Source organism: Nestor notabilis, unplaced genomic scaffold (genome assembly GCF_000696875.1).
Source record: "Nestor notabilis isolate BGI_N333 unplaced genomic scaffold, ASM69687v1 scaffold15823, whole genome shotgun sequence".
Classification (NCBI taxonomy): domain Eukaryota; kingdom Metazoa; phylum Chordata; class Aves; order Psittaciformes; family Psittacidae; genus Nestor; species Nestor notabilis.
In genome coordinates, this window is record NW_009923426.1 from 8,277 (window position 1) to 24,330 (window position 16,054).

Consider the following 16,054-nt stretch of genomic DNA (forward strand, 5'->3'; position numbering starts at 1 on the left):
AATAAATAAAAATCAGACATTGGGTTAAATGCTGGCCCCATTAGATTAACAAGGGGAAAACTCCAAAGTTCAGTAGTTTCAGCTAAGATTCACCAGCAGTCAGTGACCAGCTCCCCATAGCCATTATTCAAATGAAACACAAGACGTGTGGACCTACTGCAGGAAGAAAATAAGGTGTTTTTCAACAAAAAGATAACCATGCCTGATTTTAGAAACTAGGGATCTAGTTGTCCTAGATACAAGCAGGAACTCATTGTAGTCAACAGTCAGTTATTCCAGTTAACCTTTCAATCAACCTTTCAACCTGAATTTTTATTAGCTCTTGTTTCTAAGTGGTCTTGAAGGCTTGCTACCTTTCAAGTGTAATAAAGTGATTCAACCTGAAGAGCAAAGGCACATTTATATGAATGGTGAAGTTATTTAAAAAGTTGTCATCATCTGACAGGCAAATGATAATCCTAAAAAATGCTGAGGTAAGGACTAGTGAATAGAAACTCTGCTGATCCATGTTTACCTTTTCCAGCAGAAGTACATAGCGCTTTCTTTATATCCAGCAGTCAAAGAAACCTAGTGAAAATTCAAGACAAACATTTACAACCTCAGTAATGAACACAGGCATGCCACACCATCATTTTAATATGATTTAGTCATATCTGTTCCTTTATGCACCTCACTGCCAATAATCATCTTGCTTGGACTTTGACAAGTCTCTTTAATGTAGTAATCTATTAGCTTTATATGAGCTTTTTCACATTTTAGATCAATTCAGATAAGTGAGCTTTAATAAAACTTACAGAACATATGTGAGATACATGAAACTATTCTCATGTTTTACTATCATCCAACTTTTCCACATGTCATCAGACTACAACTGTTTCAAATACTGAAGCACTGAGTACAGTCAGCAGATTCAAATTGTATATAATGCTATTGCCAGCACTCTTCCATTTCTGCAGGGTCTTTTTGATGGAAGAGAACTTTAAAGCCATGCCTTGCTCTTGGAGCTACAGCACCAAAAAACATTTGCTGTTCTTTTAATGGATATCATACTCTTCCATTTGTTTATTTCTGTTGCTATACCCTCAGTTATCCCACTATGGATCACATTCTTCTAAATTACCTGTTCTTTCCTTACCAATATATTCTTGTGTTCCTAATATCTCCTTGCAGGCATTAATCTGCTTCTTTAAAGATTAAGTTACAAGAAACAGCAAGCAGGACTGCAAACAAAAAGAATATAATCAATATGTGCGGTAGTTCTTACTACTCTTATAGCACAACACAATTACTTCTTACATAAACTGACACTGATTAAGTTACAGTACAAGATATAAGGTCAGATTCACACCTGTGAAGCTGCTGGTTTGAACTAACTTACCAGCATAAACTCACACAAACTGAATATGGTTTAGGGTCACGAGATGAGTTCCTACTCCAGACCACGACTGGAGTGCACACCAGGAAGAGATGAAGGTACAACACTATAGCCTCTATATTTTCCTAGGTCCCAGTGATCCCTGGACAACTATGTATGAGATAGTGTAGTTTGTTGAGTACTTACTATGCCTGTGATGTTTAAATCCCCGTAAACCAGGATTAGGAAAGGACAAAAGGTACTTTAAAGCCACCTGTCATCATCTCACACTCATCCCAAGTTAAACACAGTGAAAGACCAGGGATTTGTGGGCAGTTTTCCATTTTACTTTGACCTTTAGGTTTTAAAAGTATAATAATTAGGTTAAATTAGAAGAAAGCTATTCAAAATATCATTCTTTTCTGGATTCAGTTAAGGGTTAGAATATAAAAATAAGGGATTTTCCATATTCTAGACTACGAAAGACAACCATTATTATTTTTGAGGTTAAAAAACTTGTCACAACTGAACCATTTCCACAGAGACATAATTGCACTCCATGCCCTCAATCATATGCTGCAGGAGATGCCTTTTTTTCCCATTACAAAAAGCAGTTTTCCATGAGTCATATTCAGAAAATCAGGCTAAACAATCATCCCAGCTCACGTTTCACTGTTTCTAAATATAGAGTACATAAAGATATTCTAAATAATGCTTTAGTATCTAGGAGCCTAATCATATTTTTACACTGTTCCATCCAATTAACTCTTCATCCTAATCGAACCTTTGGGTGACAAATAAGCATGAAAAATTATTCTCATAATTTTTTTATTACTAAAGCCTGAATAATAACTGCATTGGACCTCCTGTATTTCCAGTATTTTTAAGTAGTCTACATATTAATATATACTTTGAGTTTTACATATGGACATGCACAGATTCTAAATACAAAATTTAAATGCTATCTTCTGCTCTGGAAAACAGTAATACATCAAGTGATGCTTGCAATCTACTTACACAGATTTACGATAAAACCATTCTGCTATCATAGCAACTGCTAGCTAGCTAAGTTCCCTCTACTGCTTTCAAAAATTCAAAACCCAGTACTACGTTTTAAAGAATTATTAGCAGAGTCTAAAAAACAAATGAGCATTTGCAGGGTAAGAAAATCCAGTCCACTCACTAAGATTTCATTCTGGTATCAAATCACTACTAGAAAACTAGCTTCTAAGATACAAGGCGATTTACAGGGGTTACAGGAATCAGAGACACTTCTTCCTTTCCTTCCTCTTCCTACCTCTCTTCCATGGCATTCCCCCAACAGCTGTTGGTCAGGGTACGATCATAAGCAGCCCTTACTATGTGCATTATGCCTACAGGCAACCCAGAACACAGCTATACTTAACTGAGACTACCCATCCTCACTGGGTTCGATCCATTTTGCATTTGTGAAGAACATGATCAAACAAAGGGACACTGACTCAGTGTGCATGGTCAGTAAATTTTACAGGGGAGAAAGAAAATTATTTGGGGAGAGGAGTAAGGAAGAAGAAAAAAAAATGTGGGTGCATTTTCCAGTGTCTCCACCACAGCCCATTCTCCCAGATGTGCTCAGTCTGAACATGCTGTATAGCACAGGGACTCTAATATCAGATTCCCAAACACCTGATTTAAAGAGCTACAGGAATTCTGCGTTTGTTAATATTTTTGATACGCTGCTGGCACACTTGCTTGCTGAAGCACAAAAATCAGTTGACAGCAGGTATTGAGCCTTCTGTACAAAACAGTCCAGAATTTTTAGGGACTTCATCACACACTATTGCTCTTGTAGCACCTATGTAACTTGTTGCTCAGATTAGAATCCAGTCACAATAGGGAGAGGCCAAAATTAAATGCGAATCACTATGAACAGTTTGAATACACAAAGTATCAGTTTGGTAATTTTACCCAACAAGATAATAAAGTATTCCCTTTTAATGTCATTTTGATCTTTACATCTGCATTCCCCCATCTGCCAAACAAAGCAGAGATCTTTGCTACTGTCACTTGTTTCCTTAAGACAAAAAAAAACGTTGGTGAGGAGGATCAGAGGTAAAGTTTTGTGGGCAACAGTAGCATTTACATTTTCAGACTACTTAAGTTCACAACTCTAATAAGTTGTTGAATTTAGTTTTTATTTAAACTATCTGGTGGAATCCTCTCAGATTTTGATTGGTGGTTCTTTTAGTATTTGGTTTACACAGTTTTCCACACAGAATGAATGACAAAAAGGAGTCAACAGAATCTTTTCTATCCAATCAATTGCAACATCAAAAAGGTGGTCAAACAAGCCCTATTTTCCTTGAATTTGAATCTGCATTGTGACATGCTAGAAGCTGACTCAAATTCTGCAGCTAGAGTATGCTCCTGTTCTCAGCAAATTTCTTCAGGTGAAAAAGGGGGAGATGGTTGGAAGGAAGCCTGGTTCTTTTAATCTTATCTAAGCACTCCTGAAAGGAGTTACAGCTGAAGATAACGGATGTTGAGTCACATGCCTTTTCTGCCTTACAGTTCTTATCATGTATGGGGAATGATCCCATTTCTACAACACCAATTTTAAGCTACTGCAATTCTAGCATATTTAGAAGAGATGTTCCTGATATGCACAAATATGAAGAGAACCAAACATAGTCATAACATTTAACTGTGACAGTAAAATTAGGGCTACCATCTACTGCCACTGCAATGCCAAGTGAAAAAAAAAAAAATAAAGGCCATGCTTGGGCTTTGAAGTGATCTTTACTTCAGCTGCCCCTGGCTAAAAGGGTTTAAGGGGAGGAGGAGAAATTTTTCCTGATCTCTGAGGTGACATTTAACAGACCTGGGAAACAGACATCGACTACAAGGGTCTACTCAGGAAGGCCTATGGCATGAATGACTTCTAAAAGCAAATAAAGTAGTAATGCATTCAGTACACTTAACGTCTCATTCTTTGATGGAGGACTTCTTCATTCTTGACTTTATCTTTCTCTTGATAGTAACCATTACCAACAGGGCCGAGATGGACCAAATACTGACACAGTGAAGACTTTAGGGAAGAAACACACGGTACTCAATCTTACATCAAAATCCTTGAAACTCTGCAAATTACTCCTGCTTGTATTTGGCAAAATAACTGTCTTAACTATGCCACAGCATGCTTTATATTACACAATAATCAAAACCAGGAGCAAGAACTCCTAGTTCGGGCAACTTCACTTTTTTAATTATTATTATTTTAAAATCTTTCCACTAGAACTTTTTATATTTGAAGTGTATATATATATATATATTCAACCCCCAACCAGAGTTTTCAAGAGGTTCTCAAGCCAAGGAGGCAAGAAGGTCTAAGATCCACTGCTTTGCACCACACTAAAAGCAGTACAAGCAACAGGCACTGCAGGTATAAGTAGCTGTTGCATTGTCGAGGTCAGGCTTCATAAGCATGCAGAAAAAAAAAAATACCACTGTTTCCTTTAACCTAACCTGCATCATCCATCTTCTTCCAATTCCCAGCTACAGCTTAGAAGCATCATCCCAGAACTCAGCAACCTCTATATAATTCATGGAAGTGAGTTTTGAAACTTATTTTTGCAGCTTTGTCCCACAGCGCCCCCAGCAACTCTTATCTCTAGAAACCAATGTGAAGCAATCCAAGATGCTCCACAAAAAAATCCACTAATTTGTAAGATATGAATCTGCAGCTGCGAAGTCCACATAAAAAACTGTCTAGTTAGAACACAGAAGACGCAATGAAGATGCTTCAGGGACCTGCTCACAGAACGTACTTCAAAATTCTAATATTCAGCTTACATGTATTTGAAGTTGTCTCAGTTCAACATAAAGTCTCAAGAATACAAGAAATTGACCTTCTTAACTGGAAATAAAGTTTCTTAACTTTAACTGTGAGGAACACTCCTTCCCAGTTATGTCAGTCTTGTCAGTACTACCGCCTGCCTCTTGAAAAGCAGTTTAATCAGGGAAAAAACTTCCTGAAAACATAAGCAATAAATGCGGGTAATTAGAAGCAATGGGGGAAGGACAGACTGGCAGGCTACCTTTGGATCTCCAAAAATGACAGAAAAGCTGAGCATGTAATGTGCTCATTTTGGAAAGCTTCTGAAACTAATTTTAGTAGTATTATATCTTTATGCATTCCCTTGCATTTGATTATACCTTTCTGAAAGTCTTCAGACTCTGAGACAATTAGAAACAAAATTTTAACCCTGAAAACATTACAGAGTATTTTGAATCAGCATTTTCATTTTAGCTGGATCACTAACAGTCTGAGCACCATTCACAAAGAGAGCTTGGCAAAACTGATTTACTACTATCAGATGTTCCCCAAGTCTAAGTAATTTGTTTATCTCCCTGTCTGTCAGGTGGAGATATGGGCAACATAAGATGTAATATAGCCTTAGATATTTATTGTATATGCAATATCCAAACCTCAATTAAGAATACCTTTGGAAAGGGAGTGTAGAAATTTTATCTTCAAAAAAACACTTTATTTTCTGCACTGCAGAACAACTGAAGCTTTTCAAGTGGTTTTCACAAGAGAAGGCTGAAGGTCTGTCACATGAGATTAACTCTAAAAAGGACTAAGTTCTTATATAAAGGAAAAGTGCATGCAAAGGGCAGTAATATACTATGCAGGCTAGGTTAACTAACAAAGCCTGTATCTCAAGCATTCCAACAGGCAATGCTATTCATACAAAAGATCTTACACACTACCTCTACCACCCCCACCACCCTTTTTCCTCTACTTCAAGAACACCTCTTTTAGGAACACTCCATTACAGGCCCGTGCTTGCTTAGCAGTTATTTATGACAGCATTCCACAGCTTAGGAAGGAAGAAAGATCAGCTATTCCCGTCTACATGTTTCCAATCCATAGGTAAAGTACAATGCCCAAACAGGTCATTCTACAGAAAAACCACAACATTACATGTTTTGATCTCTTTTTGAAGTGAAGGGGCTATATTCATAACAGTGATACTACTACGTGACAGATCAGTTTCCAAAAGTTTTTAAAAAGGAAGTATTTTAGTCAAAGTACTGATATTAATAGCTTTGCTCTACCAGTCACGTCAAAGCTCAGCTCTGCAACCAGCAACGCTCCCAAAACGTTCATACTTGAGTCAAGCCTGACACCCAGTGGCCATATCTTTTAACTGGTTTTGGTGTGCTGACCTGATTTTTAAGAATTGAGATTCCCCAGCGAGATTCTACTCCAGACTTTCAGCCTTCACTTATAAAAACCACTTAAAAAGCCTCAGTTTTTCTATAGCATACATAGTATAAAAGTAAATCAGATCAAAACTCGCACTGTATATAAACTTATTTGTTTCCTTAAGAGCATCTAACAAGTCTGTGCAACTATGCGCATGCATTTAACAAGAATACTACAAACTTTAAAAAAAAACGTATAGAATCTAGTCCCACCTCTCTAATCATTATGGTTAATACATGATAATACCAGAAGGAGAGTACAAAGAATTTTTTATATTAAAGCACTGTGATAGGTTAATTACTTCAGAAATGGACATTGGAAATTGGCATTACTGTTTTATCAGCTAAAACACCTGAGAATCACTTCTTTCAGAGATACTAGGTTTTCCATCATAACCAGTAAAAACTTCAATACCCTGAAAAGTCCAAGACAAAAGTCTCTGAATTTTGAGTCTGAGCTACATTTAGTTTTCCTTAGACAGTATAGCGTTATCACTTTCAAAAACAGTAATAATATCTTGAAATTATTTGTAATCCTATTTAGAGGAGATTATGCAAATTAAATCCTGTCTCAAAGCCATTTTTGATGGAATGTGAATATGGTACATGATGCCAGTTATGAAGTGTCAGTTGTTTAATCTGAAGTACATCAGCTTCCCATTAGAATAGTACCAGAAGAAAGCAGCAGGGGCACAAACAAGCTACCAGGAGAATTTTCTTTAGAGTGCAAACCACACCATAGTACTCAGAGTCTATAGGATTACATGCATGATTTCTAGTGCAGAATCCAGAAGAGCTATTGCTGAAAAGATACCCAGGATAGTGGTACTGTGGTGGCATCTACACATTCAACTATCTGCAGGCACGTCAATCAGATCACTGCTTAAACACAAACCACTTTGAAACAAGCCATTCAGAGTACCAGCTTCTGTTAGGTTTTTTTCCTATTGCTCTTTAAAAGGCATAGAATAATAGCATGTAGATTTACAAAATACTAGCACTCATATAAGACTGGAGTATAAAATTTAGTATCCATACCATGTATATCTGGTGCAAAATGTCACATTTACTTTTACTCTATGTAAACCAAGTTGTTAGAAGCTTGCTACTAATACCAATAAAGGTGTAAAGATCCTTTCTGTGCAGCAGTTATTCTTTCCTGCATTGGGTCCATGTCTCTAGCTGGCAGTGGCCACCTACAAGAGACATGATACAAGCCAGAAGTACATACACCTGGGAAAGTGCAAGAACACAAAATTATCCTTTTGTCCTCCCTGTTCTTGAGTAATACACTCAGCTGAAAACTTACTACCACTATCCCACATTCAATCAGTAATTACATGTAAAGATAACCCAAATAATTTTGAACCCCTAGACTATTTTTATTCAGTAGCCAAGTTATCTTCAACTTCTATAAGCACACAAGCCATTGGTACTTTCAAGGCATCTTGTTGCTGCTTTGGTATTAATCTCAGCACAGCTCTGGAGACAAGGAACATCTTACTGTCCCCTTTTGATATCTAACAAGGGCTCCATAGCCTGAATTGAGGGAGGAAACACTACTTTAAGAGTGATACTCCTATCATTTGCACAAAGAGCATTTGATAAAGCACTTGAATTGCTGGGAAAAATTACTTCCAAATTTTTTTTATCATGTCTACACTCCAAAGGTAAAGCAGACAAGTTTCACTAAGAAGCGAGGCCTTGGAGTTAAGTAAATACTATTCTGACTACAGTTGACAATAATAAGGCTCATGTGGCAATTAGAGTATATAAAGTCATGCTAACCTTCAGACTTCTTGGTATCTTGCATTTTTAATAATGAAAAACAAGGTGTAGGCAAAAATTCAAGTTTTACTTGCGTAAGTTATTTAATATTTGACTTAAGAGCTTGTAAAGACATGCCATCCCATCTTAAATTCCACTAACATTTAAACTAACAATCATATGGTTTTATACATAGATAGAGAATACATCAGAACCTTACCAGTTTTTTAATTCTCTGGCATATGGAGCTAAGAAGTCCATAACTACTTTAACACATTTCTTTTGAATCCAAGAGCTTCAGCATGGATAGCTACAAACCTAACCATTAAAAAAAAAAAAATTAAAAAAAATCTTAAGAGACAATAATATCATTGAAACAAACCCCATCATCATTAACGGCTTAGTTTCTATAGCACTCCTCAGAGCCAGAAAAAAAGTCTACTTGGATTTTTGCTAGGCTGGATACAGAGGATTACAGAAGAATATATTTTGACTGAAAAATGTTTACAGAGAATTATTAATGCCCTTCAATAAGCCTGTTCTTACCTAAAGGAACAAATGCTTTCCTTCACTACAAAAATCCTTGTTATATTAGCACTGAATGTGTTACATCACTTTTGTTAATTCATAAGCATTTCAAAACACTCCTTCCCTCAGCTTCACACCTCAGACTGTATTCCTTCAATCCTGCAGAGGATTTTATGGCTATATCAGATGCTTAAGAAATCTAGTAAGTCAACTCTGCAGTAGGAACCAAGTTTCTACTCCAGAAAGCCACTAGCCATTTTGTCTCTAGCACTGTCTATTGCCTCCACTTCTGCGAAAACATTCCCGTCAAGTTAAATGGCTTTCTGCCTCTCAAACTCATGAGTTCCAGCTGCTGAGAAGAGAAGACTCGCTTGCCCTCATAAGAGGAGTGGTGTGCAGAGGTGGTGCAGCAGTTTCAGCTCTATACGCCCGCTCACCCCCAAGTCAACCACACCTCAGTTTTAAAGGTTTTTGCTGCTCCCTCACGGAACCGGCGGGAAGAGTCCGCACACACCCGCGCCTCAGCGCCGGACGCCTCCCGGGATGCACTGCTGCCGCCGCCGGGGTCGCTGCATGTGTGGGCCTGTCATGGCCGCCCCGGGCAGAAGGGGCGCTAAGGGCCTGCGGGGCAAGCACTGAACTCGGTCCGATCTGCTCGCTTTTTTTGCGAGGTTTAACGCAGTTTAGCTTTTACCAAGTTTCATTTTATCCGCACAGATCTTAACCCCCCTTCTCAACCATCTTCTATAATGCCTTTACTAAAGTCCTCTAACAGTCAGACACAAAATCAGGTACTGAGCTTAAGCTTTTAAGGCTAAACAGCAAGATCCAGCTGGCTCAGTGCTCCAGATAGTTAACAGACAGGATTAAATGCTGCCTGCTGCTGTCTGTTACATCTATGCAATGCCACTCGATTGCATTTCATTAAGTTGCTCAACTCACCAAGCTATAATACAGACTCCTGCACTAATGTGTACCTACATGTGAAAACGTGTTTATGGAGCATGCTGCAGGCATGCCTAAAGGAAAAAGCCGTTTGAACACCATATAGAGTGGATGAACAGATCAGAGTTCCTCCTAACAGAAGCAATTCTCTGCTGTTTAAATTCTACAAGTTTTCAATTACAGACATACGTTTAAACATACTCATCTTTTTTAAAACTTCTAAATGAGGTAGTTTTGCTAATTTATGAGACTGAAAACCTATTGTGGCTCCAGCTACAAGCAAATGGTGTGTAACAGGGCTGATGTTTCACACAGGGTGTACTGATGAGTTTGCAAAGAGCTGTGGACACCCACTGGCATTCAGATGCCCCCAGCCTTCCTGCCAAGCTGTAAATAATGGCACCAGCTCTGTCAGGAGCAATGATAGCAGCTGCATCCCCAGGGTGGAGGGCACAGGGGTACCCCAGCAGGACAGCAGAGCAGGGTCTCACAGCCAGTGCCCACTGCCCCCAGCCCAGGGTGTCAGGCATCTCTGTGGAGACATGATGGGACATCAACCGCAGGTCAGCATATCCAGGCAGGGCTGTGATGGAGCCAGTGACCAACAGCCCACAGCACCACTAGAGCTAAGACTAATGACTTCGAGCTGAGCTGAAATGGAGTCTCAGACTCATGGGCAGGGGATAGGATAGGGTAGGGATAGCAGGAGAGGCTGGTTAGGACAATTAAAGCTTATTAGTGTATTAAGGGCTCTGAGAGCTCGTTTACTAGCCCAGTTATTACTATGAGGTCAGAGTCTAATGCATATCTTTATAAGCACTTTAGACAATCTGCAGATCAAAATATGCAAATTCTGGCATTTGTGCAAGCTTAGCATTACACTGATGTTATGGTTTAAGCCCAGCTGGTAACTCAGTACCACACAGCCATGCGCTCATCACCTGCTAACTGATACCTAGCCTAACTCAAGCAGCAGTCTGGGCCTTCTGGGTGACTGTGGTATGGAATACCCCTTTGGCTAGCTTGGATCAGATGTCCTGTCTCTGCTCCCTCGTCACTGGCAGAGCATGAGAGACTGAAAAGTCCTTGATCGGGGTAAGCGCTACTTAGCAACAACTAAAACCATTGGTGTGTTATCAGCATTGTTCTCAGACTAAAGCCAAAACATAGCACTGCACCAACTAGTAGGAGGAGAAAAACAACTGTCACAGCTGAACCCAGAACAACTGACAACCATGGTTGCAAGATAAATGTTTGTCTTTTTGTAACACTATAAATAATCACCTGAATGGTTGCAAGATAAATGTGTCTTTTTGTAACACTATAAATAATCACCTGTCAGAAAGACAAAATCTTGTTTGCAATACTAAAAGGATTACAACTTCAGAACTGTATGGAACTCAACTTTTCTGTCAAATCTCTTATCATTTTAATTTGCAAAACACTGTGTACTACATACAGCAACATGCTTTGACTTGCCACATATATTTCCAGGGCACTAATTCCTCTTCCAGACAATATCTTCTCTAAATGTGCTGGGTGAGATTAAGGCATCTGCTTTTTACTGCAACTCCACCAAAATATATGAGCTTCCACTCCTGAAAAACGTAATTCCTGTATTTGAAATGGAATAGTGTAAAAGAGTTTTGTACTGCTAATTACAGTTATCATGCTGTTGAAAATCAGGCAGGTGGAAGAAAACAGTTGTGCAAAGTACACCTTACAATAGGAAGTAACTGAGATGCAACAGCAAATTCAAAATAATTACTTGTCTAAGCACATTTACCAATGTAACAAATCAAATTTTTAAGATTTGGATAGGTTTCATTTTAAGAGTATTCTTGATCTAGTTAAAAAGTCCAATATCATCAACTGTTCAGTCAAATACTTAGTATGTTAAAAATGTATCTGCACTCTTTCATTTATATGCTTTCATTCCCTTGTTAGGCAGAATGTTACAAATACTTTTGAAAATAACTGATATTCATGTATAAATGTGTTTACATACTTCGGCTATAATGTGGAAAATACCTCCTAGTGAGGGAAACTATAAATGAAAAGACAACTAGAATAAAAGTAGAAATAAGTAGATATTTCAAAACAAACCAAAAGTGAATATAGTGATACTACACACAGGCAGATTATGAATATTTACTTACCACCGAAATGCTCAAAGTGAGCTTTTGGCTGTATTGTATATAGATAAAATGTGAAAGTACTGAAGACACCCTTCTCCCTTCTGTGCCTTGTTAGGGTTTAAGTTTTCTCACTGCTTGTCCAGAAAAATGTTGCAGAAGAGCAATATTAAAAACAGGGGAAATGAAGAGCCAGATTCATACCAGCTGCAAAAGAAAAGGCCGTGTTTACCACTCCAGTCCCAAAGAATAATTAAAATCTTTGCCATCAAGGACTGTGCTTACCTTTTCCATTGCACAGTAAAGCTGATTTGCTTTGATCAGCTCTTTCAGACTACATGCTGAAGATTTGTACCAAAAAGCAAAGACAAAATCCTGTCCTTTCTAGAATCAATGGTTACATCACTAGTTTTGAATACACCAAAATTTCATTACAGGTTTTTATAAGAGATCATTTTCATATAGCAGAGTCAGGTTTTGTCACAGGACATGGGTCCACATTAAAAATATTTTAAAACTGCAGCCACAACAGTTGACAAATAGAAGTCAATTTCTAAAGACTTAACATACTAAGCTGACTATTCAGACTGAATCCTGAGTTGACAAATCCACTAGAACACATTTTGCAGACAAAAGGTAAAGTACAGTTTTCTACTTTATCCTTCTTCAATTACAACCATCAGTGAAGTTTTGACTTTTTTAAGTTTTCCTGTTCAATTACTTTTAGTATTTGAACTTTTGAACTGTTTTTCCTAAAATTCATACATTTGATATAACTTACGGGACTGTGAACCCCATTCTCTATAACATTGCTCTTCAATATCAGGATTCAAAATATTGTAAATGGTGTGCTTTCATTATTTTACAAGTTCAAGTCAAGTAGGTTTTTGTTTCTTCTGGGCACTTTGGTCATGTACTGACATGTATAGTATAATGAAATAAACAGTCTTGAAATACCATTACAGCATGATGCAGTCAGGTTAAATGGTCAAGACTATCTTGAGGCCATGAAACACTAGAAGAAGATTGTGTGAAATGTGCTTATTTTTAACAGTTCACAGCACACAAGATATGTGTGTTATTCACACTGAGGTGGCAAAAAGTTGGAAATTCATTTCAGAAGCATGATGTCAAGCTCTTTGTGACAAAAAAAATTACCATCAGAGCAAAGGAAAATCAGAAGCATGTTCTGTCTGCTTCATACTACTCCAAAAAACAGCCTCCCTGGTTGCTGAGTATTCTTTTAGCATATAGAAATATTCAGATGATATTTTGCCAGCTATGCTGGTTCATGATTACTCCATCTCCAGTCCTGCCATGGGCTTGTTGGACTGCTGAAGAAGGACTAGCCAGGGCTCTGTCACATTCTAGTGACAAGATATCATGCTAGAAGACATTGCTAATTGATTTTATCAGAAATTACTCAAGGCTTCTCAGTAATGTACTGAATTTTGCTAAAATGATGAAGTGGTCACAGTTGAGCCAGACCAGGCTGTAAGAGGTACCCACAGAGAGGAGGGACGGATGGAGAAGAGAGCACCAGGAAAGATGTTTGGAACTGTCAGGCTTGCTGCTACTTCTGCCCATTGGGAAGTGACAGTGAGGGCTGTTGCTGACAAAAGAGGTCACCATGGCAACTGTCTGTAAACCCTAAATCTTCCTTCATTGTCCCTTCAAAGTGGCCTTGCAACCTCATGCAGCTCTGAAGCTATCACTACATATGCAATGCTAACAGCAGTGGCAAAAGGGTGTAATATCACTTTGGTTTCCCTTCTTAACAGCGCTTAAACTCATTCACAGAAATAGTGTATCTTTCTTCATGGTATCTCTCCTCATGGTTCTAAAACGATAAGGAATTCCCTTTGACTGAGTATAGCCTGTTTAGCCATGGTTTAAAATAGTTCTCACATGCCCCTTTATTCTTTGAAAAAAAAGTTAGGCCTCATTTCTCAGATTGAAATGCTGAGATCAGATAGCTGAGAACTCCTGGATTTCAAACAGTGATGCAAAAATTCTAAAGATCTGCATATGCAGCAATACTTGTGACCTCAGCTTCTATTGTTGCAATTGTAACATAGCCTTTATATTCATTTCAGTCTTTGACTCCTGCAAAGATTACCAATCTTAATGCCAACTGCTGTCATGTTGGAAGCATATGTGGGCTGGGGTACCTGGGCTCAACTTGGTCAAGTTTTAGAGTCATCTCCCAGAGACATCAAAGAAAGATACTTAAATATGTTTAGATATCAGGTGAATAGAAATGGAATTTTGTGCTGAAGCATCTGATGTCTAGATTCCTTAAGATAAAATATGAAACCTTTTATCCCTTAAAAAAAAAATTGAGTTGAATTCTAGCAGAAAATTTATAACATTTAAACGACAGGGTGAATGTTCCTAATCAGAGTTTTTAAGACACTTATTCTAGAATGGTTTTTTTAGAATGTTAAATAAGCAGTTGGTAAAGTTTGTAGTAAATGAGGCAAGAAAGCTTGCTGTTTATTTTTAGGAGTTATCTCAGATGCATCAATGCATTCATATTTTACATTGGTATCATTTTTTTTTTCTAAACTGTCACCATAAGAACAGTGCAGGTATTGAGAACATCACAACTTCAGAAGATTGCAAGTCTAGAAGTGTACTGTATGGTATGTCACATACCTGGAATTCTGGACAGAATAATACCATGCATCGCACACAAACAGGTATAAAAATGTGGAGGCCCCATTAGGCTTTTAAAGTTGCACCTGGGGAAAAAAAAATTGTCCTGAGGGTAAACATAATTCATTAATAAAACAAAATACCCTGAAGCCAAGAAGTTGCTACTAAACATATAAGCAGAATAGTTATGTAATTAGGAAACTATTGCCAGCTATGTTTTAAGGTAGGAATTAGCAGTAAAAATAAAAGAATGACAATGTTTTGCTTATGGAAGGCACACAATCCCAACCATAGTTAACATGCTTTTTCTTGCTAGAATTAGATTTTTTCTCAGTAAGATTTAGGGGCTATGTGAGATTTATTATATCTGTTTCAGTTAGACATTGACTTGTTCGTACTCCCTAAAGGGCAAAAAAAAAAGCCTTCTCATTCTTTGTCTTAATAAAAATCTAAATATGTCAGTGTAAGCATAGAAAAATAAAAGTGGCTGAAGGGAAATAAACATCTGTTCTTCCCAACCTTAGGCCTCCTTGGCTGTGACTGTCATAAGTGCGCTGAGCTGGTGGACACTTACGATGGAAAGGAAGACAGCAGTTAGCATTGGGGTTTCTTAGTGTACATGTATGTGGAAAATGATAGGTCCACACTAAACAAAACAAAACAAGCAAACAAAAAAGGTATGTAGGTATGTATTTTTGTGGAGAAGAGTAACTTGTTTAGTATGTTCATTTGTAATGCAAAAGCTTTCCAAGGATATTTGAAGAATTAGGTGACAATGCTGCAAATGCTGGTAAAAGATACAGCCTTCTGGATCCGTAGCCACCTAGCTTAGATTTTGAAGGCAGCATACTACGTGCCAGTTCTTGTTCTCTAACTGTTTCAGGCTCTGAAAGAATTGGTGTGACAGACAAGCCTGGAGAAACTGTACAGCTTTCAGACTGCTCAGTTGTTTTTTAACCTCCCTCATGGTGGGCAATCTCACCAGCAACTGACATTTCACTTGGCCCAGCCCATGGGACAGTAAATATCTTTCTACTACAGCAGTAACAGGAATCCCTCATTATAAGGAGATTCCTTTAGGTCTAAAAGGGATCCTACAGACATGAACTGCTATGATGTTGAAAGTATGATGCCTAGTACCAAAAGCTGCTGTGCTAAAGCATGACAGATGTGCACAAGTATTGGGGTGAAAGATGTGTGGTAGTGATGGAAGAAAAGAGTGACTACAACTGGGCTGGTGTGTAGGAAAGTCTGTTGGGGTGAGAACAGTCCTCTTGCGTACATGTGCAAGTACGGATGAGGATTTCTGTGTTGCAATGGCTGTGGGGGACTAAACCTAGGATGCATGTGCATAGCCTGGGGAGGAGAGGAGTGGGTGGGTGTTGAGAAGGGGGAGCCAGGACTGCTGTTCTTCCCC